The sequence below is a fragment of the Equus caballus genome, chromosome 29, assembly GCF_041296265.1.
Source record: "Equus caballus isolate H_3958 breed thoroughbred chromosome 29, TB-T2T, whole genome shotgun sequence".
Taxonomy (NCBI): Eukaryota; Metazoa; Chordata; class Mammalia; order Perissodactyla; family Equidae; genus Equus; species Equus caballus.
Window position 1 is genome coordinate 15,751,689 of NC_091712.1, and position 26,829 is coordinate 15,778,517.

At 38.5% G+C, this 26,829-nt stretch overlaps 1 long non-coding RNA gene across 1 annotated transcript; it reads right to left on the bottom strand.

The window, feature by feature from the left end:
* Nucleotides 1-285: 285 nt before the first annotated feature.
* Nucleotides 286-25,289, bottom strand: LOC138921360 (uncharacterized). The gene is made up of 3 exons (XR_011433869.1): nt 25,203-25,289; nt 9,967-10,116; nt 286-1,617 (listed from the first exon to the last, which is right to left on the bottom strand). It is a non-coding gene; the product is annotated as an uncharacterized lncRNA (long non-coding RNA).
* Nucleotides 25,290-26,829: the final 1,540 nt, after the last annotated feature.

A 26,829-nucleotide genomic window follows, 5' to 3' on the forward strand; every position in this document is an offset into this window, starting at 1 on the left:
TGTAGCAGTGTCTGTCTCAGCATGCCATTAAAATGCAGCAGTGAAATACTTCAGTATCTTTGCACTGCACTCTACATGTGATTAAAAGCAGTTTGACTCACCTTCTTTGCAGGTTTTTCCTTTTCTGCTTTAACTCCAATATTTGCCTCAAGCCATTTACCATACCATGATATTCTGCAGGGTGGTGTTGAAGTTTTAGTCGTTCTTCTCTCCCCTGTATGGCCTGGTACAGTACCTAGCTCATAGGCACTTAATAATTATTTGCTGAATAAATGGACAAATGAGTGAATAAATGACATTTTATTCAAACAAGTTGAACTGTAAACAATCTTCAAAAGGATCAGAAACCATTACATGACCATTAAAGATATTTGATTCTTTAATCCTTTCTACGCCATCTCTGCCAAGTACTTTTTATTTTGAGATACTCACAACCACTTCCGGCACTTAGTTCTGGCTCTGGATGACTTTGACTAGGTAAAGGTCTTATTTATATTGATAAAATGTAGCTCCCTAGAGTTTCCACTCATAGTGGTCATGGGTCCATCCTTGGGGCTGTACAGAAGGATTCTCATCCTCTGCCACTTTACTTGCCTCCATAAAATTGAAGATAATTATTATGAAACCCATGTACCTTCTCTTTGCCAAGAGAACCAACCCAGGTTCTCCATCCATCCTCCATGAGACATGTTTTCAGAACTACCCTTGATACTATGGTGCACGATTCAGTTGGTCTTCAAGAGAAATGACCAGAACGAACTCCCAGAGCTCCCAGATTCCAGAGAGCAGAGGAGGAACATCCAGGGCCCTATTGAATTCCTTATTCTGATTACTCACTTCCTGTTAATGTGGTCTCATACCACTTTATTTTCCAGGGCAACTTCCTTGTGCTCTTCACTCATATGAAGCTTACTCTCAACATACAAACCTTTTATCTTTTTGCTGTTACTAAGTCACACCTTCCCATACCACATTGTTCGAGTTATTTATTAACACCGATGGAAAATTTTACATTTATCTCTGCTATATTTCATCTTGTGAGATTTGGTTCATCATATCAGTCTGTCAGAACTTATTGAGCTGGTTCCATGATCCTGCGTTTTCCTATCCTTCTAAACCTTGTATGAGCTGCAGAACAAATAAAGCCAGCTTCTACGTCTTCCTTGAAGTCACCGAGTCTGCCGTCCAGGATGTGACAATTGATTTGAGTATCTTTTCCCTTTCAAATGATTTGGCTGGAATGTACTAAGCTATCTTTATTTTTGTTCTATATTCACCTTACTCATAGTCTATTATTTCCTATGTTCCAGTTATCTGTAAATGTAGTGACCCCACACAACAACCATTTTATTGATGCTCACTGATGATGGCTCAGGAGTTTGGACAGGGCACAGCAGGGTGGCTTGTCTCTGCTCTGAGGTGTTTGGGGCCTCAGCTGGGAAGATGTGAGTGGCCCCCGGTGACTCAAAAAGCTGGGGGTTGAAATCATCTGGAGGCTTCCTCACTCACACGTCTGGCACATGGGCTCAGCTGGGGCTGTCCCCTGAGCACTGACGTGTGGCACCTCCATGTAGCTCAGACTTCTCACAGCATGAGGCTGAGTCCAAGAAGCAGCATCTGGAGAGAGAATGTTACAAGAGAACCAGGGTAGAAACTGCATAGCCTTTTCCGACCTAGTGTCAGAAGTCATGAAGCATCATTTTACTCTATTGGTTGAAGCAATTATAAGCCCGCCCAGATTCAAGGGAAGAAGACCTACTCCCACCTCCCCAGTGGAAGTAATGTCAAAGAAGTTGAGTCATCTTTTAAAAAAAAAATATGTGACTGACATCTGATTCACAACTTTCCAAATCTATTGAGTCTTACAATATGAGAATACATTTTTGTTAAGGTTTTCTACAGAAAGGGAAAGCAAGAATGAGCACACCAAAGAGTTAGATATTTGTAATGCTCAACTCATATGGAGTTTTGGTTGTTTTAATGGGTCAGTTTTAGAGGCATATTTAAGATCAGCAGAATATTTAAAAGCACTGTATTTGATGGGTTGAGTATATGATAGTGGCATGCGATATTCAAGGCCCTAATGAAACATGCATATGACTTGTGTCTTTCATTAATAACTTCTTCATTAGTGGTTTGATTCTCAACCCTGAACGTTGCCACTCATGGTGAGTCACTGTTGAAGCCAGAAGCTCCAGCTAATGGGAGCACTACAGGTGGAGGAAATGTCCTGCTCTGTCCCAAGAGAGAGCTGAGGCTCATGGCACAAGGCCCCCCTGAAACTCTCACAGCTCTCCGGATTAATTCTGTGGGAAGGAAGATATCAAGAGCAATGGATGGCTTTTCCACTTCATGGGCAGCTCATGATAAATTAAGCAAAAAAGAAAAATACAGCAAAAAAGATTAAGAATTAAGGGGAAGATTTCCACATGATACTTACAGGAAACAGTAGCGTTGGTAAAGTAACATGATAAAACAAAGACATTTTAAAAATCTTAAAACTGAAATTTTGTCTAAATAGCCTAAGCCAGATTTCATGTTTTTTGTCATTACATAATAGTACCGTTCAGGACCCTTGTTCTCAAGGGAGACTGTAGACACCATCACCATGTCCAACAGCAGCACTGGCTTCAGCGTGACAGTTTTAGAAGACGAGCTCCAAGAAGCCATGGGATCTGTCGGTTGGTACAGTGAACAGACAGCGTCATGTTATACTGATCTCTTCCTGAGATCAAATGAGGACGATAATGGATTGTGGGTTGGCCAGTTCTAACTGGCCAAACCTCAGAAATTTGCCTGATTAATTGCCTGGATATAAAAATCATTGTCATTTTCCTCTCAGAGTTTTTTTTATGTTTCAGTCTTCAGTGCAACCTAGGAGCTTCTAGACAAACATTCCCTTTGGAACATATGTTTGAGGGGGAATGCGTCTGTTCCTTGGGAGTTCTGTGATGAAAACGGAGTTTAGGATGCCAAACGCTCCCTTTAAGAGATTCAAGCTTTAGCAGACCATTTTAATTAAAGTTCTCTAGACAGGAGGCAGAAAAACAAGATTGACTGGAATGAATATAACCTGCATGGAGCAGTGAAAAAAACCCATGTGGGGATATAGAGTATACTATACCTTTTTGGGAAACAAATCAACGTGTAGTGCACAAACAAAGCACAAGCTGTCCAAAGATAAAGTTAAAAATATCACATCAAGTGGCTTGAGGCACAGGTTGATTTGAAAAATACATCTTTATTGCCTTACAAATTCACTTTAACAAGAGGTTCATTTTTCCACTGAAAGACATGCTGATTATTGTCCTGCGGTTTTCAATTAATAAGTTCACAGTTAACAGTTTTTAAGTACGCTGAATCATGTACATTTCCATATCACAGCAGCTAATTTATTTGTTTATTGTAGTCTAGCAGGCACCACATGAACCTGGTTTTGAAATCATTTCCAAGTAAAGCAGATGATTTTTGCACGGCAGAAAATAGTAATGAAGACCCTCAAACCTCTCTCCCCATGCTGCTGCAGCTAGAGTGGGTTTCATGCTGCCCCGCACGTCGAAAGGGTGGAGAACGTGTGTTAATACCTACGCTGGTAGATTGGGAGAATCAAGTCCTGTCTCTGTGTGACCGCCTGTGATTCACTGCTGTCTTTTATTTATGATTATGCAGTTTTTTCTTTGAGAGCTCTTGATACATTCACAGACACACAAACACGAGGATCATTAAGTTACAAGCTGGGCTTGTTTACCATTTGCAGCTAGCTCAGATGGTATGGAGCTACTGAACACCACTCAAATTTTAAGATTATATACCAGCATTTCCTCTTTTCTTGCACCCTGTCCCAGACCCAGGCATGCACAGAGAATTTTCCTCTATAACTTTAGGGAGCTGATTCTCCATAGAATGTTTTAGGATTAAGGAGGGATCCTTTTTGAGACCAGCTGTTGAAAAAGTTTTCCACAGAAGTAATAGGAAATGGCCTGGGGGGCGAGGATGGGGATAAAGGGAGTGAAGGGCAATGAAGAGGGAAAGTATATGGAGAGAAGAGACAGAAAGGAACATTAGAAAGCTCTGACACTATTCTTCAAAAAAAAATTTATAATGATGATCTGTTCCTTTGAAATGAGTAAATGAATAAACGTTTGAGCATTTCAATCAGTAAAATGCACAGACCTTGAAGAAAAAGTGACACAAAAGCATTGAGAGAGAAAATTGAGTAAAATGTCCCCAGTTAATTTGAAAATTTCAATACACTCTCAAAATTGCTGGCAACCAAAAGAAACCTCACAGCCATGCAAATTGGAATTTTCTTTTCCTGTGTGTTCATGCGGATGGTGTAATCGCATATCTGAACGTATATGCTAGTATTTATACTGGCCTTGAATGTGTTGATCTTGGACACTTTGCTTATGTAACCTATTAATGTTAACATTTTCTCCCAATGCAATATGAGCTACCATAAGCGTCTTAGTTCTGAAGCAGCTTGATTTCTTCATATTTAATGTTCCACAAACATAATGAGGAGAGCCCATTTTTGTCCTTCCCCAGAGCTGTCATTTAAAGAGGCCCCCACCTTCCACATGTTTGCCCCATCTGTCTCCCTTCAAGTCTGTCTTTGTTCTGCAGTGGAAAAAACGGGCAAAGTGGAGATGAAAAACACAGAAACCACCATAGATTGAAAAATATTTGAATAATGCTCTTAAAAGTGGTTTAATTCTGGCTTCTTGAAAAAATAAAATTCAGATGTAAATAAGCTAAGCATGAGTGGATCTTGTTTCAAGATGGGGACTAGTTTTTCCACAAAGCTGGACACTCTCAATGTTGCTCCCAACCCTCAGGATCTGTGACAAAGTAGAGATAATGCCTCTTGGAAAATTAGCCCTGGGTGGTTGGCCGTTCTCCTTCTTGTGGGTCACAGGGCTTTAGAACACAAATTTAGCCATGGTGTTTTGCCTTTAGTGTACTCTGTTGCCATTTCTAAGCAGAGAATATATAATCTGCAATAGGACTTCATATTTATTCAACTGAAGTATGCCAGAACCAACATAAAAAGAGTCATAGCATTCTTTTTTTAAAAAATTAAAGTCACATTGATTTAAAACATTATGTACATTTCAGGTGTACATCCTTATATTTTGACTTCTGTATAGACTACGTCACGTTCACCTCAGCACAGGTGAAGAGCTGATGCCTGAAGCACGACACAACAGCCTCTTCTGTGTTGACATGCAAGGGAAGGTACTTAGTTCATGCTCACGTAGGTGTTCTTTGCATTCCATCTTGAGAATTCCCACAATGGTGCCCACAGTGGAGGCAGGAGGCTGTTCATACCAACTGCCAATTAGTCACTCTGCACAGGTTACTGACTCATGTTACATAAACCAAGACCCAGCTGCCTATGGGCAATCTTTTGCAGGTAAAAGTCTACCCGGATCCTATTAAACTCATGATCTAGAACAGCCAACTCCACATGTGCTAAGAGATTCACAGATTGCTCTAAGCAAACATTTGTGATGTGAAATTTCAAATTCTGTTTTCTTACCTTATTTAATAGAATAAAAAATCTGGAAGAGGTTCTGAATCCAGATTTTGAGCACTTTCACACAGTACATTTTTCAATGCCATCATTTGCTATTTGTTGAGTGGCTAGATTATTACTGACCCTTTTAAGATATAGATTGATGAGCAGAATATGCAAGATATCCCAAGAACTCAACAGTGATGTCCCGGTAGGGCAAAAGGGGGTGCTTATTAGCTGTTTGGATAACTTTAGAATAAATAAGTGCTTTCTGGTACATAGTGCATGAGATTAATGGACATAAATGAGTTATATTTTTTTTGCGTGGACAAAAAGGACTCTCAGAATCTCATAAGCTTCAGCATGCAGGATTAGGTGTCATTTGGCAGTTGAGGCAATGAAGATTGTGGCAGACATGCCAAGAGATAAAGAATACAAGATGTAACTCATAGGTAGGTTTAAGGAGGCTAGAAAAAGTGGAAATCAGATAGGCCTATTCTTAGAAAACATGGACAGCCAAGTTCATGACTGAATCTAGCATGGATGGCCTCTAAATAGCTGTCCCTTCTGAAAGTCTAGGGTTACAAAATAGTCAACAAAATGGAGATTAAAAAATACCTAATAAAAATAACTATGAAAAAGTGCTGTGAAGGCTAAATTTGATGATGACTGTACAGTACACAGCATAGAGCCTGGGATATAATGTGTGAACAATTACTATTATTAGATAACTACTATTAATAAGATATAATAATTATATTAAGTATGACAATAATCTTTCTACAAGGACAAAGAATAATAGATTTAGAGGTCCTGGGAGCATCTCTAACTAGGTGATGGTCTTCTAAAATTGTGGTCATGAGAAAGACTTCATAGTTCTCCTTAAGCTAGGAGCACCTACTCAGTCCGTGTTGTTTTCCACCGTGGTGAGATTTTGCTCTTGGGAATCTCAAGTGGATTAGAGAGGAGAATGGGCCAAACAAGGCTTTTGGACATGCAGTCTAGAGCCTCAGGGAACCTGACTCATACTATCTGTGGCAAGATGCCTGGCTTATGGACGTTTCCAGGTTATTTGGAAGCTCCAGTGTGGGAAAGGAGTCATCTCCCCTTCCCACAGTGTTTAGAACTCTTTTCGTCTCCCAGCTGTGCCTAAAGTTATAGCTCCAGGAACACCAACCAAGTATATCAGCGGGCTGCATCCTTCTCCTCTAGGGTTTCTCTTCTTGACCACAAGTGGTAGAGAAAAACCTATAGGTGGACCCTGTAGAAACACTCAATATCTAAACTGAGTAGAAAGACACTCTCCCAAAAGAAAGACAACATTCCTAAATGACAGGGAATGCTTTCCTAGTGCTGAGAAAAAAGGGACAACAGTAAATATGCTTTACTATGTCAATCAACCAAAGCTTGTTAAAATTCTAGGACATGAAGTCACAGCAAAATCTAGGGAGCTGAGAATGGGCTTGGCACCAAGGCTAGACAGTAGGAGGGGGAGATGCTATAGAGGGATACAAATAACTAATAGTCATAATTCCTGCCCTCAATACAATTTCAACCCAGTTGAATTTGCAGTGCTCCCTGAAAACCCTAAAAAATATTTTTTATCCTAATTAATCCTGCAATTTTAGGTGCTAAATCAGTTTCTTCTGTTGGACTTACTTGAACTTTAAAGTTCCCATGTTCACATCTAAATGCGTGTCATGCTCTAATTAGTTACTTCCTTAAAATGGAACCACCTGTCTTTTCTTCATCAAGCTAAAACCCTCAAAAATCTTTGACTCCTCTTTCTCCCACTAAGGTCAGAAAGCTGCCAAGGCAGGTGGATTGCTAATCTGCAGGGTCTGTCTAGTATCAATATCTCTTTTCTATTTCCAGTTCAATTATCCTAGTTCTTGTACTTACTACTTTTATTCCAGGCCATTTTCCCATCTTCTACTTCTATTTGTTCCAATCCTAGCTACCTCCAAGTGCTAAATTAATCTTTCTGAGGAATTGATCTAAAAATGCTCAGGAAGGAGAAGTCACCCTGCTAAAACTGAGCAGTCAGTATACTGGCATGAAAAACAAGCTTTTATAAATTTGGTGATTACAAATCAACTCACCAGTGCTTTGCCATCATTGGATGAATGGATGTACTTGAGTTTCTAAATCCTCAATGTTTGAAACATATGGTGACCCCATTGAGGTGGAGTAGCCATATGAGCCTCAGTCCAGGACACCAGTCCTCTGACATTGTCATGCTAGAGTAATGAGCATTTTTATTACAGCACTAAAAATCTAAACTTTCACCAAAGACTATAGTCTGGGAAGCCAGATATAATTAATTCCAAACTCTAGCTACTATACTTGCAAACTTTCAGCCTTGGGCAAGTCATTTGGCCTTAAAGAGCTTGAGCAATTTTTTGTTTCTTGTTTTAATCTGCAGAAGAGGAATATTTTTGTTACTACTGGGATTCCCTTGCTGTTTGTCTCTTAATTTTGAAACTGTAATATCAATTGGGCCTCTCCCAAAATGTTACTCCTTGCATGTCAGTTTTAAATGTCAATTTTCCTTTTTGCCTAAGATCCAAAAACAAGTAGAACTGCAAAACATTTTATTCACAGTAGGGGAGGAGGGAACTGTGAGCTGCTGACCTTGGAGCCATCCTTGGCATTTTCTTTTCACTGGAGCAAAAAGGGGAAATACCGCACCAGTTCCTGCAGGACATGCGTGAACTTGCTCCTCTGTCACTTCTTTCTTCCTACTAATAATCACCCTTTTCCCCTCTAGAGAAATAGTTTTCTCTAAGTGCTTGAAAATGCATTAGAAAAAAAATCCAGCTCTTTCTTCTCTTCTCTTGAGCAAAGGGCACCAGCCCCTGGATGAAAACCTAGGTCAGTATGAAAGCAACAGGAGAGGCATTCCTTTCTCCAAGGGAACAGTTTGTGTGAAGCCATTTTGCATTCTAGTGAGTTCTCACGATGAGCTCCACTAGGTCTTCTCAATAGGCAGAAAGGAGAGGAGAAGCAGGAGGGGGGATATTAAAGTATAGAGGAGAAGCTTTCCTGCAGAAGTTTCTAGGCCATCAGTGAATGGAGAGCCTGAGCCAGAGATGCCAGCTCCTGATTTGCTCAGGCTGGAGAAGCTCTGGGCCTGGGAGCTGTGCCTCGGCAGCGAGAGACGTGCCTGCAGTCAGGAAGGACCTTCGGCATAGTCCTCATCCTCTTCTGGGCAATTAGGACGTGTCCTTGATTTGGCTTCCTTTCAGTCTGCTGATGTCAGTGCCTCCTTGTCTTCTGTCCAAACTCTGTTCCCGTCTTGCCATCCCACTGACTCACTATAATTGAAGAGCATGTGGGGGTGGAGAAAGGGCTGAGCCAGGCAGCAGGAGGCCAGCATTCTGCTTTATGCTCCACAGCTGACCATCCATGGGACCTTGGGTGTATTGCTTAGCCCCAAACCTTTTTTGTCTCTTCTGCTGCAGTAGAGGCAATGGCAAGTAACTCAACCAGCAATTAGGGTCTCTGTGAAAACCAAATGAGATGATGCAAGCAAAAGTGTAGAGTATGGTGCAAAGAGGAGGCATTTTCTGATGCTCCTTCACTTCAACCGTCAGCTTCCTTTTCTGTCAGATGAGACTAATAATACGAACACACTTCAGGGAGTGTGCTTCAGCTAATGAACACATGACTCCCCCCTTAATGAATAGAATAGGAAATGTGTGGAGCAATCAGAGCCAAGCAAGCACAGCTGCTCATTTAGTAGCCGCTGTTTAGAAAACAACAACTTGAATCTAGACACTGCAGACCTCTTTAATAAATATCTTCTTAATTGTCTGGGCAATTGAAAACTTTAGGCAGAAGGAGGAAGCCTGTGGATCAGTGTTTGAGTGGGAGAGGATGGTCAGGCAGCTGGGTTTCTGAAGGCACATTTATATTCAGCATCTTGTTCTTACGGCCAAATTATAGATGCCCAGAGCTCATGCTACGATGTATGAAAGCTGACGCTAGAAGTAAGAGTGAAGGAAGCTAACTTCATCATGTGCAGGCCAGCTGCCAAGAGGGAAAGGAGAAGGAGTCAGAAGCCAGAGAACATCCCCAGCTCTGAACTTGTAGAGTTTCTCCAAAGGGAGGAGAGGTTGGAAAAGCCCAACGTAGGGATCTTGAAGTCAGTCTAGAGAAGGGTCTTCCTCACATTGAGAACATTTGCTTTTAAGTTTTTGAATGTCCTTTTAAATTTCCTTTTGAAAATTCCCTCTGAAAGTTCTAACCTGATAGGGTTATTCTGAGGGAAAAAACTGGTTCAAGGTCAAGCAAGGAGAAACAAGTGGTCCGTGATGACAGGGTGGTGTGATGTGGCAACTTCTCTAGGAGCAATAATACAGGGAGGGAAGGTGGTAAACGCGTGTGAGTACCAAGTTTGTGAGACAAGCTTTGGAGCAAGGGAGTTGAGACAGTAACAACTGTACCTTCTCATGGAGTCAGGTCCTTTGTAATGTCCTCTTTGCTTTCCCACTAGAATCCTCTTACACTCCAACAACAGCGAGACACCTGAGGCATCCTGGCAGGCATTCGCAGGACAGCCCTGCTTTGCTTCGCTTGCACTAAGAAGCAGAGCCCTAAAGAGAATGTCATGGTAAAGATGGGAATGTCCGAGGGAGCAGTTATTCTAGCTGGCCCCCAAGCTATTTTTGAGGCTGATTCCACTCTGGAGCAAGTCTAAAACTCCTGGAAATTTGCCAGACATACACCTGAGAAGAGACTAGTATTCCAAATATAAAAAGAACTCCTACAGCTCAATAACCAAAAGACAAAATCCTACTTTCAGAAAGATGGGCAAAGATTTGAACAGACATTTCACAAAAGAAGCTATACAAAGTCAAATAAACACATGAAAATGTGTTCAATATTATAAATCATCAGGAGAAGGCAAATTAAATCCACAGTGAAATACGAGTACCCACCTCTAGAATGGCTAAAATGAAAAAAGGCTGACAACTCCTAATGTTGGTGAGGATGTGGAGCTACTGGAACTCTCTTACATTGCCAATGAGTGTGTAAAATGGTATGACTACTTTGGAAAATTGTTGACAGTTTTTAACAAATATAATCATGCATCTATTTGTGACCCTGCAATTCTACCTCTAGATGTTTATCCAGGAAAAAAAACCAGATGTCAAAAAAAGCTTTATGAAAGAATGTTCATAGCAGTTTTACTCAAATAACAATATCATCAACAAGAAAAACTAGAAACAGTACAGGTGTCCATCAACATGAGAATGGGTGAACAAGCTGTGGTCTGGTCTTACAATGAAATATTAGTCAGCAATAAAGAGGAATGATGTACCAATTCATGTAACAACATGGATGAATCTCAAAAACATGCTGAGTGAATGATGCCAGACACGAAAGAGTACTTACTGCCTGATCCCCTTTATAAGAAGTACTAGGACATAAGAAATAAGTTAACATTGACAGAAATCAGAAAAATTGTTACTTCTGGAGAGAGAGAATTGACTGGGAAGGAGCATGAGGGAATTTTCTGGAATGTACATATAGATAGGACCATGAGTTACATGAATGTACACATTTGTCAAAACTGATTCTCTTAGTCAGTTTGGGCTGCTGTAACAAATTACCATAGACTGGGTGGTTTCAACAAGACAAAGTGATTTCTCAAAGTGCTGGTGATGGAGAAGTCCAGCATCAAGGAACCAACAGATTCGATTCTGGTGAGAGCCTGCTTTTTGATTTGTAGTTCGCCATCTTCTTGCTATGTTTTCACATGGCAGAGAGCAGAGAGAGGAAGCAAGCTGTCTCATGTCTCTTCTTATGAGGGTACTAAACCCATCCATGAGGGCTCCACCCTCATGGCTTTATCTCCCAAAGGCCCCACCTTCGAATATCATCACCTTGGGAGTTAGGATTTCAATATACAAATTTTGGGAGGACACAAACATTCAGTCCATAACAGTGATCAAACTGTTCACTGAAGATCTGTGCTTTTCACTGCAAGTAAATTATAATTCAATTTTAAAAAGAAGAGGGAAAACAAACAATCTGCTGGAGCTAGTCTTCTCTCCCTAAGATCTAAGATGTCCCTTCTATCAGGCACTACTTTGTAACATTTTTAAAATTCTGACCAATGCAAAGTCATCTCTGAAGTGTGGAGGCAAACTGATCCAGACCATGGCAAACATTAGTGCGATATCCTTCTTAAATGACCACCGACAATGCAAGCTGAAAGTGGCTCTTGTGATAAGAGCACATGTATAATAAATCTATCATTTGACTTAAAGTTGGGAGACTAGTGAACTGGTCCCAACTTTACAGACAGGTCACTGGGAAACTTAAAGCAATTCACTCACTTGTAAAATAAGAGGTTGGGCCTAATGTTCAATAGACTCTTTTCCAGTTCCATTAGTGTTACAGAATTGCTGAATGATAGGGTTGGAATGAAGTTATTCATAACTGCTTCCTTCTTATCTTGTAAGTTGCAGCTTATATAGTGTCTCCTCCGAGAGGAATATCCTGATGACCTAATTTGTTATAGGACCCCTTCTTATTCTCTGTCATTATAGTCTGCTCAAGTATGCTATTTTACTTAAAAAGATTTCTAATGATATATTTACTGTTTTAGCAAATTTGAATCTAGCAAAATATAAAAAGCATTGTATATTATGACCAGGTGGAGTTTATCCTGGGAATAAAAAGCTGGCCTACCATTCAAAAAGACAATTGATTGGCTAAAGTAAAAATTAAAGAAAAAAAAAAAAGCCAATGTATTGTAAGGTTTATAAGATATGTAGAAGTAAAGTGTATGAAAATGATAGCACAGGGATGACAGTACACAGTACACAGTTATAAATTTCTTAGATATTACATGAAATGATATATTATTATCTCAGGATAGACTGAGAATAAAGTTGTACAAATGAATTACAAAAAAATAAAACAGCTAAAAAGCCAATAGTGGAAATGTAATAGAATGCTAAAAAATACTCAATTGATTCAAAGAAAGGCAGGAAAAGAAGAGACATTAAAAAAATAAAATAAATAGAAAATATGTAACAATATAGTAGATTTAAACCTGGCTAGATCTATCTTACATTAAATGAAAATGGCATAAAGTATTCAAGTTAAAAGGCAGAGATTGTTAGCCTAGATTAAAAAGCAAGGCCCAACTATATTCTGTCTATGAGAATTCCACTTTAAAATTGAATAAATGTAAAATGATAGAAAATGGTAGACAATGCAAATAATCATGAGACAGCTAGAGTGGATATATCAACCTTAGATAAAGTGAACCTCAAAACAAGGACTATTATCAAGGATAAAGAGTGACATTTCATTATGATAAAAAATTCTTTAAGAAGACAATCATCATAACTGTATATGTATCCAATGATAGAACTTTGAATATATGTAGCAAATTCTCATAGAACTGAAAAAAAATAGGCCAATTGGTAAGTATAGTTAGAGGTTTTGCTCTCCTTGTTCTATAACAGATAGAAAAAGTAGACAAAAAATCTGTAAGGATATAGAAGACATGAACAACATTGCCAACTGACTTGATCTAATGATATTTATAGCACACTCCACCCGCAGACAGCAGAATATCTATTTTTTTCAAGTGCATGTGGAACATTGACCAAATGCTGGGCTATAAAATGTCTCAATAATATTAAAAGGATTAAGATGGTAGAGAGAACATTCTTGACCACATTGGAAATAAATTAGGAATCTATATCAGAAAGGTATCTAAAATATTCTCCAAATATTTGGAAATTAAACAAACTTCTAAACAATTCGTAATTCAAAGACAAAATTACAAGGGAAGATAAAAAATATTTTTAAATAAATTGAAATAAAAGCACACTACAAAAAAATTGTAGGATGAAACTAATCAGTGTTTACAGGAAGACTTGAAGCTTCAAATGCTGATATTAAAAGAATTAAGATCAATGACTGAAGCTTCACCTTAATACACTAGAAAAAGAAGAGCAAATTAAACCCAGAGCAAATAAAATAATAAAGATAAGAGCAGATATTCGTGAAATAAAAAACAAAAGCAGAGAAAATTGATGAAACCTAAGGACAGTTCTTTGTGAAAAAAATTAATAAAATTGATAAATCACTAGCTTGGCTCATTAATATAAAAAGACAATTACAAATATGAATAAAGAGGGAACATCACTCCAGATATTAGGCATTCAAGGAATAATGAGGGAATGTTACAAACAACTCTTGCTAAAATTTGATCTTGTTTGACAAACTATGGCAATGGGCCTAATCTGGCCTGCCACCTGTTTTAGTAAATAAAGTTTTATTGGCACACAGCCATAACCATTTGTTCATCCCGCATCTATGGTTGCTTTCAGGTACAGTGGCAGAATTGATTGACTGCAACAGAGACTGTATGCTCCATAAAGCTGAAAATATAGAATATCTGTCTCTTTACAGAAAAAGCTTGCTAAGCCCTGACCAAGACATAATGGAAAAATTCCTTGAAAAGTACAAATTACCAAAACTGATAAAAAAAATAAACAGAAACATTTGAATGTCCTTATATCTATTAAATAAATCAACTTCATAGTTACAGGTTTCCCACAAAGTAAACTCCAGGTTTTACTGGTGGAATCTATGGAACAATTTAAGGGTGAAATAATACCAATCCAACAGAAAATTATTGAGAAAATAGAAGAGGAGGAAATATTTCAAAACTCATTTCATGAATTCCAAATAACCCTAATGCCAAAAACAGACATTATGGAAAAAAAAGAAAACTATGGACTAATATCCCTTGTAAATGTAAAAATCCTTTAAGAATATTAGTAACTGGAATCTACCAATATATAAAAAGGACATTATGCCATGACTATGTGGGGTTTACCCTAGGAATGTGACACTGATTTAACATTTGAAAGTCACTTGACATAATTTACCAAATGAAAAGATTTTAAACCATGTTATCATCTCAATAGATCTGCAAGATTGATTTAACAAAACAACAATTCTTCATTAAAAAGAGTAAAATCTCTCAGCAAACTAGGAATAAAAATACACTTCTAAACCCGATAAAAGACATCTATGAAAAACCTAGAGTTGACAATACTTTACAGAAAAACTGAATGCTTTCCACCTAAGATTAGGAACAAGATAAGAATGTCCACTCTCACCATTCCTATTCAACGATATGATGAAAATCCTAGCCAGTGCTGTAAGACAAGAGAAAAAAAGTTGAAAGGGTGAAAAGGAAGTGGTAAACTGTTCTAATTCATAGAAAACATGACTGAGCATATGAAATATCCTAAGGAATCCACCAAAAAGAGCTATTAGAATTAAAAAGTGAGTTTAGTATGTTCACAGAATACAAACTCAATATTTAAAAATATAAAATTTATTTCTATATAATAGCCATTGGACGAAACAACTGGAAATTTAAATGAAAAAATACCATTATAATATTATCCAAAACATGAAATACCTGGAGAAAAATTTAACAAAATATGCTTAAGCCCTGTAGACTAAATACTATGAAACAAACCTGAGAGGGAGTAAACAAAACCTAAACAAATGGGGATGTATACAATGTTCATGAATTGGAAGATTTAATATTGTTAAAATGACAATTCTCATATTGGTCAATAGATTCAATGCAATTCCAATCAAAATCCCAATAGGCAAACTGATTCTAATATTCATGTTATAAAAACAAAGGACCTCTGAAAGCCAAAGCAATTTTGAAAACAAAAAAAAAGAGAACAAAGTTGAAGAACATACACTACCAGATTTTAAGAATTACTGTAAAGCTACAGTAATCAGGACACTCTGGTACTGGAGTAAAACTAGATGTGCATATCAATGGAACAGAATAGAAAGCCCAGAAATACATTCACCCTTATATGGTTAATTGATTTTTAAAGAGGTGCCAATGTCATTCAATGGAGAAAGGATAGTCTGTTTTTAAAGTTTATTTTTAAATTCATCTATTTTCAGCTTTATTAATGTATAATTGACAAATAAAATTGTATGGATTTCAAGTGTACAATTTTGATGATTTCACATATGTATGCCTTCTGAAATGATTGCCACAATCAGATTAATTAACACACCTATCACCTCACATAGTTACCATTTGTGTGCGTGTGGTGAGAACACTTAAGATTTACTCTCTTAGCAAATTTCAAGTACACAGCACAGTATTATTAACTACAGTCACCATGCTGTGTAGTAGATCCTCAGAACTTATTCATCTTATAACTGAAGCTTTATAGCCTTTGACAACCATTGCCCCATCTTCCCTACCCTCCCAGTCCTGGTAACCACCATTCTACTCTCTGTTTCTATGAGTTTGACTTTTTTTTTTTTTTTTTTAAGATTCCATGTATGAGTGATAACGTATAGAATTTGTCATTCTCTGTCTGGCTAATTTCACTTAGCATAAGGTCCTCTAGGTTCATCTATGTTGTTGCAGATGAGAGGATGTCCTTCTTTCTCATGGCTGAAATTCCATCATATAGATAAATATATATTTACTCCATGTTTCTTTACCTGTTCACCCATTGATGGACACTAAAGTTGTTTCCATATCTTGGCTATTGTGAATAATGCTGCAGTGAACATGGGAGTGCACATATCTCTTTGAGATACTGATTTCATTTCCTTTAGATATATACCCAGAAGTGGGATTGTTGGATTATATGGTAGTTTTATTTTCAATTTTTTCAGGAACCACCATACTGTTTTTCATAATAGCTGTACCAATTTACTTTCTACCAGCAATGTACAAGAGTTCCCTTTTCTCCACATCCACACTAACACTTATTATCTCCTACTTTTTTGGTAAAAGCCATCCTAACAGGCATGAGGTGATATCTCATTATGGTTTTGATTTGCATTTCTCTGGTGATTTGTGATGTTGAGCACCTTTTCATGTACCTGTTGGCCGTTTGTCTTCTTTGGAATCTGTTTATTCAGGTCCTTTGTCCATTTTTAATCAAGTTATTTGTTTATTTTTTGCTATCGAGTTGTATACATTTCTTATATAAGGTCTTTTGTCCACTTTTTTAAATCAGTGTATTTATTTTTTTTGCTATTGAGTTGTACACATTTATAAATATTTTGAATAGTAACTGTGTGTGTATGTTCATTCTTTTGTTGTCCATTATTTTAACCTTGAATAGTAACTCTTTATCAGACACATAGTTTGCAAATACTTTCTCCCATTCCATAGGTTGCCTTTTCATTTTGTTGATTGTTTTCTTTGCTCTGCAGAAGCTTTTAAGTTTGATGTAGTTCCATTTTTTATTTTTGTTTTTGCTGCCTTTGCTTTTGGTGTCAAGTCCAAAAAAATCATTGCCAAAACCAAAGTCAAGGGGCTTAACTCCTATGGTTTTTTTTAGGAGTTTTACCATTTCAAGTCTTAAATCCAAGTCTTTAATCCATTTGGAGTTGATTTTTGTGTATGGTGTAAGATAGGGTTCCACTTTTGTTCTTTTGCATGTGGCTGTCCAGTTTTCTTGACACCACTTATTGACGAGCCTATCCTTTCCACCCTATTTGTTTTTGGTACCCTTGTCAAAGATTGGTTGACAATATATGCTTGGGTTTATATCTGGGCTCTCTATTCTGTTCCATTTTTCTGTGTGTCTGTTTTAATGCCAGTACCATACTGTTTTGTTTACTATAGCTTTGCAGTATAGTTTGAAATCAGAAGTATGATACCTATAGCTTTGTTCTTCTTTCTCAATATTGCTTTGGCTAGTCAGGGTTTTCTGTGGTTCCATAGGAATTTTTTAATTGTTTTTTCTATTCCTGTGAAAAATGCCAATGGAATTTTGATAGAGATTACCCATTGAATCTGTAGATCACTTGGGATAATATGGACACTTTAACAATATTAATTCTTCCAATCAATGAGCATGGAGTGTCTTTCTATTTTTTTCTATCTTCTTCAATTTCTTTCATCAAAGTTTTGTAGTCTTCAGTGTACAGTTCTTTCATTTCCTTGGTTAAGTTTTTTCCTAAGTATTTTATTGTTTTCAATGTTATTGTAAACGAAATTGTTTTATTACTTTTTCTTTCAGATAGTTCGTTGTTCATATACAGAAACACAACCGATTTTTGTATGTTGATTTTGTATCTTGCAACTTTGTTGCTTATTAGTTCTAACACTTTTTGGTGGTGTCTTTACAGTTTACTGTATATAAAATCATATCATTTGCAAACAGAGACAATTTTACTTCTCATTTTATGATTTAGAAACCTTCTATTTCTTTTTCTTGCTTAATCGCTCTAGCTAGGACTTCCAGTACTGTGTTGAATAGAAATGGTAAGAGTGGCCATCTTTGTCTTGTTCCTGACCTTAGAGGTAAAGCTTTCAGCTTTTCACCATTGAGTATGATGTTAGCTGTGGGCTTGTCATACACAGCCTTTATTATGTTGAGGTACCTTCATTCTATACCCAATTTGTTGAGAGTTTTTATCATGAAAGTATGTTGAATTTTGTCAAATGATTTTTCTGCATCTATTGAGATTATCGTATGATTTAGATTCTTTATCCTGTTAATGTGATGTATCACATTTATTGATTTGCATATGTTGAACCATCCTTGCATCCCAGGGATAAATCCAACTTGATCATGGTGTGTGATTCTTTTAATGGAAAAGATAGTCATTTCAAGAAATGCTGCTGGCATGTCTGGATATACACATGGTAAAATGTAAAAATTGATAATCACCATTTCAATCCTTGGCTCACATCAAACACCAAAATTAATTGCAAGTGGATCACAGACCCAAATATAAAAGTTAAATCTATAAATCTTCTAAAGCAGAGTTGGCAAACTGTAGTCCACTGGCCAAATCTGGCCATGCCCATTTATTTATGTATTCTTAATGGATGCTTTTGTGCTACAATGGCAGAATTGAGTGGTTGCAACAGAGACCATTTGACTTTTAAAGCCAGAAACATTGATTATCTGGCCCTCTATAGAAAAAGTTTGCTTATCACCAATCTAAAAGAACACATCAGTGAATATCTTTGTGACTTTGGAATAAGGAAAGATTTCTTAGGATACAAAAGGCACCAACCATGAAAGAAAAAGTAAATAAGAAATTAAAAAATTTCATTAAGAAAATGAGAAGGCAAGGAAGAGATTGAGAGACAATATCTGCAATACCTATACCTGATGAAGAACCTGTACCCAGAATATACAAAGTACTTGTACAATACGATAATAGCAAGACAAACAATCAAACTTAAAAATGGGCAAAAACTTGAAGAGAGAATTCAAAAAATAAGATAAATGAATGGCCAACAAATACATGAAAGATGCTCAACATTATTTGTCACCACTAAATGAAAATTAAAATCACAGTGAGATACCACAACAAACCCACTAGAACAGCTAAAATTAAAACACGATTTTAATTTGGCAATACCAAATGTTGGCAGGGATGTGGAGCGAGTGGAATGCTCATACATTGACAGTGGAGATGGATTCAACCACTCTGGAAAACAGTTTGGTAGCGTCTCACAAAGTTATAAATATACTTACCTAGCACCTGGAAATTGTATTCCCAGGTATTTATCCAAGGGAAATGAAAGAAAGACTTGAACAGAAATGTTCATGATGACATTATTCCTAAAAGACAAGATCTAAACCACTCAAATGCTCATGAACTGTGAACAGATAAACAAAATGTGGGACATGCATACAATAGTATACTACTCAGCTATGAAAAGAAACAAGCTACTAATACATACAAGTAGATGGATGGATCTCAGAAACACTGTCCTGAGTGAAAGAAGCCTCACAAAAAAAAAAGCACTTACTGTATGATTCAATTCATATGAAAATCTAGAAAAAGCAGACTAACTTATTGTGACAGAAAGCACCTCATTTGTTGCCTGGAGCTGGGAGTAGGGGACGGGCTGGAATTGACAGAAAAAGAACAACGGGGACCTTTTGGAGCATTGAAAACATTCTATATCTTAATTGAGTTGTTGGGTACACGAATGCATACATTTGTCCAAACTTATTAAACATATGGAATCCACTTTAAGTGGGTACATTTTATTGTACATTCATTTTATTGTAAAGCAATCTCAATAATGTTACTGTACAAAAAAATTTCCTTCTGCTGGATTGATTTTCTTTTTTTGGTGAGGAAGATTGTCTCTGAGCTAACATCTGTGCCAATCTTCCTCTATTTTGTATGTGGCACACTGCCACAGCATGGCCTTATGAGTGGTCTGTAGGTCTGCTCCTGGGATCTGCACTGGGGAACCCCAGGCCAACGAAGTGAAGTGCGCGAATTTAACCACTACGCCACAGGGCTGGCCCCTGCATTTATTCTCTAAGCATTTTCTTGGCCACTTCACACTACTACCCTGTGATTTAGGTGGGTCTGTATCGAGCAGAGGCAGGGAGCAGTCTCCCACCCCCTGAGAAACTTTTAGTTAATATCCCGTTAGTCACAGTGGAAGAAGGCATTCCTATTTGTACCATCCACAGCTGCAGAAATCTCTGTATATGCTGGACCTGACTGAAGGAATCTCTCCTGCTTGGATTTCTGTCAAATTCTTTTTGGTTAGTAGTCTGTGGACATTAAAAATGGCTCTATTGTTTTTAAATAAAAACTTGTTGGCTTGAGGACAATAATTAGATCATTTCTCTGAGGTCAAGCGAATCAGTATTCACTAAGTCCCTGTGTCCAGTGTTCTGGGGACTCTGTGGCCCTGAAAGCCAGGAGCCATCATCCCTGAGCTGCAAAGAGGATCCCCTGGGAAGAGACAAGGTTCTAAACCAACAGCAACCAGAAATCGGTGCTTAGGAATATAAACTAAAAATCAGAATGTGCAATAGATTCTAAGGGTTTTAGGAATTCAGAGAACTGGAAAAGCATCCTCAGCTGAGTAGTCAGATACATTTTTGTGAAGGAGAGGAAATTTAAGTAAGCTTGGAGCCACCTCAGTCCCTCTAAACCTTCTTCCTGGGACCGTTGGTCTATCCCTTGGGTCATTTCAGGCTCTCTTCTCCGGAACCCAAAGGAAAAATGGGATCATTTCATAACAAATCTCATGGTGCTAGCATACACCTGAGGGAGTTTACTGGAGAAATGTGCATAATAGGCATCTCTGCATCACAGCTGGGAGAGTTTGCAGGGATCCAGAGAACAGAGTTTTCTACTTTGGAGTTTGCTTCCGTCATCTCAATTTCTATTTGCTAGCTTTGCAGCTCAGTATACCTCGGGAATATCTAGATCCTGGGAGCTACAAAAGCAAGCTCTTAGGAGGTAAACTTTCTTGCTGGATCTCGTAGAAACAAAAAGAGTCACATATACCAGGAGAGAGGACAAGATTTACAATTAGGACATTATTAGTGGAAAATATACTAGGAACACAGCATGTTACGTTTAGTCTTCCAGCCCTCAGGTTCATTAGGATTTTGTCTGTAATCATTAAGATAAAACAGTTCTAAGAGTGGAACTGAGACGATCAACTCTGCCTATCAATATCTACTTCATAGGAGTATCAAAGCTCCTGAAGGGCTAATATTTCTCTTCCCACTCATCATTATTACATCTGACATTGGCTGCCCTACATTGAAAGAGGTATTTATAGCCAAGTGGGTATATCTTCCATTAATTCACTATCGGCATAAACACACCGCATCTTCACTCAGTTGTGGGGGGCCTAGAGTGGTTGAAAATAATTACTGTTGTTGTTGGCAAGGTTCATCTTGGACAATAAGATAATTCCAAATTTCCAAAGAACACAGGCTGTTATCCATCACATCTTCCAAATGACTTATTCTAGCATTCTTCTAAAGCCCCCCAAAATTTTGTTAGTAAGTTGTTTAGGACCCAAAATTAGCTCTAAATATACCACATTGAAGAGGATAGCATATTGACCCTCTCTTAAATTCATCAGAGTAGCTAATTTTGTCTGATGGAGAGAGAGGGCCTGACAGAAAAGGGGAGGGGTGCTTCCCATAACCTGTGTCTTTACACCACGTTACCCACCCGTGGACCAGATTATCAGCACCCAGAACATTTGAGCCTCAAGTGCTTTAATCCAATTTGAGAAGATTACTTAGGGTCCTTACTCAGTGGTGGTGGTGTTCTTGTTCTCCTCCTCCACTTCCTCCTCTTTCTACCCTTTTTCTCCTCATCCTTCATCTTCTTCCTCTTCCCCTTCTCCATCTCTTTCCCCTATTTCTTTTTCTCTTTTTTGCTCTTTGCTAATTCCTATCCTGCTCGATTTTTACTTTTGGCTCTAATTCTAATTTTCTAACACCACTTTTGTTCCTCGGGATTAACAACAGTTATTAGTTTCCCTGGATTTCTTCCTTTGAACTTTCGAAAGGACAGGATTAGATTGGCTTCTGCCTCTCCCTACCTTGACTATTTGGGACATGATTTTATGTGATTATAGCTCTGATTCCAAGGGCCAAACCCAAAGGCTACTTACTTTTCTGGCCTTTTTCCAGGTTGGAGAGTGAGGGACTGAAAACACAGGACGGAGAAGTTTAGAAGGTTTACAGAGCACTGGAGAGATCAAGGCAGAACTATCCATCTTAAAACAAGAACACCAGGCCCAAAAGAAGGGTGCAAGACAGACTCGACCTGGTATACTATATAGTTTAGAGTGCTAATTAGGTGCCTAAGCTGTATCACTCAGAAAAGAATGAACTGATTCTCTGCCTTTCAAATTTCCTTAATGATGCAATAACAAATAAACTTCAAGAGTAAAACTACAATCAGAGGGACATACAGAAAGTGAAATTATAAAAACAGAAAATGCTTTGCAAATAAAAAAGTATTTCTTAGACTTAGGGGATTATCACAATTAACCCGACTCTCCCTGTTTCCTCATCTGTGATCAGGTCTTATAATAATTGCACAACCTTTATAGGACAACAGAGATAATCTCATGAAAGGATAGATATAAATGTGTTTCCTAATATATTTGAAAAAGGCTTTAGTTTTTAAGCTGGAAAAAGCATGAACTGTAGATGCACTCTTCTCACTTCAAATGCATGGAAGTAAATGCATGTGCATTAAAGAAGAGAGAAAGTTATCAGGGAACAAGAAACTATGAGAAATCCTAAAAGAATACAAGTGGACAACCGCAGAGGGAACATCAGCCAGGGAGGGAGGCTGGAGGCCAGGCCAAGCATAGGAGGATGCTGCAACATACAGGTGGGAGAGAAACCAAACCAGCTCCCTGCCTGGCGGTGGTAGAAGCTGGGAGAAGAATGTGACCAAGAACCACCAGGAGAGTGATTAGTTGTGATGCCTCAGGAGGAAGGGCCAGCTGGGTTTATCCCTGCATTTTGTGCTCCCTACTCTACAAGCAACAGGAGCAGATGTATCTGACTCAGAAAAGAGAAGTGATTGTGAGATCTTGGGAAAGAGAGAATTGGCAGAGCCTCGGCTGGCTTGCAACTCCCAGAAAGTACAGGGTTGCACCATATGGAAGATTAAATGCTGAGGTGCCCTGTGCTACAGCAGGCCCCGCCGCTCCCTAAATTACCCTGGAAGCTCAAGTCAAGCAGCAGCGCAACAGAGGCAGCCAACAGACTGACTGGGAATCTCGGCTACAGAAATAGGTGCTCAAGTGAGGATCCCCCAATGTTTGATGATAGCCGACATTATGAAAGAGAAGCAATAACGTCAGCAAATGGAAGAATTTGGACAAAGACTACAGAATCAATAGCGCGATTAGGAGAGGGCTTAAAGACCAGCATCAGAGTTCTCACCAGCAAAGTACTAGGTGGAAGAAATATATGGGGCAAACTCTTGTACAGAAAGGAAATAATTACGAATCTATCTGGCAAACACTGCTAGTTTTCCACATAATATCTATTTTAGTCTCACTTCTTGCTAACTAACAAAATTCCAATATTACTTAGACCAGCAATGTACCCACTTAAAAATATTCACTTCCCCAAATTTCCTTGCAACTAGAATTGGCCATGTGACACAGAAATATAAGCAGAAAATTATCTGGGTACTGGTCCCTGGAAACTTGTTTTCCTAACAAAAAGAAACAGACTTGGCTGACTCGTGCCTGTTGCCTTGTCCTTATCCCATCCCCTTCTTCCTGCCTGGAACATAGGCTTAATGAATATAGATATATGAACCATTTGTGGCAATGAGAACTAAAACCACATGGTGAGGGTTGCAGATAGTAAGGTAGAAGGAATTTTTGTTGACTTCTCTCAGCAACTGCAACAGCTTAAGACTTCTAATCTCTAGTTTCTTACTACATGAAAAAAATATCTTTATTTTGTCAAGCCTCTCACACCAGCCTCATTGATCAAATTGCTGTTCCCGCAGCCAAATGCAATTCCTAACTTATAAAAGCTAGAATTCTATACCTAGCTAAGCTATCATTCAAGGGGTAGAATAAAAGAAACATATTTTCGGGAAAAAATGTGGAAAGTTTAACCATTCATAGACTTCTGAAAAAATTGCAAGAAGATATACTACAGCAAGAGAGAAAGGGAATGCAAGAAGCAATGGAGAATGCAGTTGTGTACTATTTGCATAATGTTAAAAATGTTATAATAATATAAAAAGATATTAAGTGCAAGGTAATTCATACTTTTATGAAAATTGGTCACTAAAACAATAAATGATTTTTCAATTATATATACCACAAGGGTGAACATTTATCATTAAAATATTTGTGATTTCATATAGTTATATGCTGGTTCAGAATATTCAGTATGCTCTATCTTCCCAGAAAATAAGTTAACTTAGAGAGATAGAGATAGAGACAGAGACAGAGACAGAGAGAAAGAGGGACAGAGAGAAAGAGAGAAAAAGAACTCTAGATCTGTGAAACCCTCAGCTGCTGCCCAAACTCATTCTACTTACTCATCGAAGGCCCTAGAAATGTTTGAAAGACTAGAATAGGATTTAACGTTGATTCCCCTTTGATATCAAAATTGGAACACAAAATGTAACCTAGAAACCAGATTGGCGGTTGGAGAGGATGATAAGGATGAGGAGGAGCAGGGGCAAGAGGAAGAGCAGGAGGAGGACAGAAGAATGCTAAGAATGGCTCCAACAGCAGTGAACATTCACCCAGGGTTTACTACATGCCAGGCCCTGTGCTCAGTGCTTTACGTACATTATCCCATCTATCTGTTTGGAGCCTCTCTCTGTGCTCTGCAGTTGAGGGTTTGGGTCATTCATAGGTCAGTGAAGACGGCAGGTGAATTCAGCAACTCAGCAACAGGGTCAAGAAGGGGTGAGGGCCCCTGCACCTCTTCTTTTGTTAGGGAAAGTTGCAAGACGTGGAAACTCACAGCTGCTGAGGTCGTGCATTTGAGCCCTTACTCCTCCGCTTCCCAGTTGCTTTTATGGTGTATAATAAATGGATCTCTTTAAAACCCTGCCTCACATAGATCTTTAACATCCACATTCTGTTTACTTTGGCTGACCAGGGAAGAAGAACAAGGGGGAAAATGTACAGGAGAAGAAAAATGGGTCAAATTGACTTCCAACATCTGGTCAGAGGAATATTTCTCTCCTGATTCTTTTTCCCAGAAAAGGTACCTGCCAAATTAACTTGCTGTATTATATATTCCCTTCTTGTAAAGAACCCGAATAAAGAAAGTCACGGGAACACAGTCAAGGAGAGAGGAGAGAGCAAAGTAAAGGGGGCAAGAACACATTTACTTACTCTTCTTTGCATCTGCTGTAGCATGACACCGACTTGCTGTTCCTCCTGGAATACTGCTTATAATTTTATCAGAGTTTTTATCCCTTTTCTTCTCCTACATTGTCACCGCCCACTTTTGAGTGGGGTGAGGGGACTTCTCTGTGCTATTTTCTCTCACTTTACTTCTCAGTCAATAGTCATCAACAATGTGCGTGTGTCCGTGTCTGGAGGTTGAAGAACTCCTTGACTAGCAGGTGAGCAATCAGCAGATTACTCAGAAGAGGCTTGCAACTTACGAGTATGCAACATGATCCTGGATGCAGCTTTTCTCAGTGTAAAATTTAAGTTGGAATTGGTGGTTTCATAGCCTGAATAATTTTTTTTCTAAGGTTTTCAAGTCCTACTCCATATTAGCCTGGCTCCTTCTCTGCTAAACTATTTCAGTTGGTCTTGTTTTCCTCCATTTTCAATTCTCTCTCCAGCTAGGATCCTCTTTCCTTGCCTTCCTGGCACTAAGCCTGACTTTCTACCTGCTTGTCCAGCCCAGATGGCGTGACTTTTCGAGCCATGATTAATGATTTGAGCCTGGGATACTCTTCCCTGCCTACAGAGAGCTCCCCCTGGACTTTCACTCCTTCTTTACTCCTATAAAACTAACATGGAAAATTAACCTGGGGAAATCACTGGGTATTAAGGACACCTAGGTTTGAAACATGGTTCTACCATGTACTAACCATATGAGTTTTGAAAAGCCACTTCACCAATCTGGGCAAATCACTTCTCTGATAAATGATGGAGTTGGCCTGGCTGGATGGTATTTAAGATACCCTCCAACTGTAGCATCCTAGGATAAGTGTTACTAGTCTTTAACTTACACTAGTCAAGTAGCTTCCACATAAACAGGTTATGCAATTAGCATTGTTATAGAAATAACGTATCTTCAAATCTATTTTGGTTTGAGCATGGTGTGTATAAATAGATACATAGACATATAGATAATTTAGAAGTCTTCTTTGAAAAAAAAGTACAATTTCTTTATAATTTGCCATGTTGTTAAACATATGGATAAATAAGGGAAAATTATGCCTTCTCTTGTCCACATTGAACAGCTCAGTCCAAAATAGAGCTTGTATAACCTGGTCTATGACATGGGCATTATTTCTGCCCCCTATACCCACCGCACCTTGGATTCTGTTACGTCTTTTTGTTCTCTGGTCTACCCACAACAGATGTTTTGTTGGTGTTTTTATGTTAAAAGCAGAGAGAAAGAATGGGACATTTGTGAGGCTCCATGGTGACAACAGTGTTGGCCAATTGATGATCCACCCGACAGCCACTTAAGCAAGTACTAGGGTCCCCATCTGATGGATGGACTCACTGTGTGAGCTGCACACCCCACAGCTGATGCTCGGACACAGGTCCCTCTGGGGTCACAGGCAGTCATTCTGTTCGGGAGAACTTTGCCCTGGCCAGGGATCACTGCCGGGCCTGTCTCAGCAAGGAGTCTCGCTTATCACAGTTTTTTATTGGTCTGCTAACTAGTGTTGACACCGGGCTATTTTTCAGGAGGTGGCCTTTTTTTCTGGACAGCATCTTTGTGACAGTGGGCATTGCAGTTGTGGCAGTTACGCAAATTTAATTGAAGTAA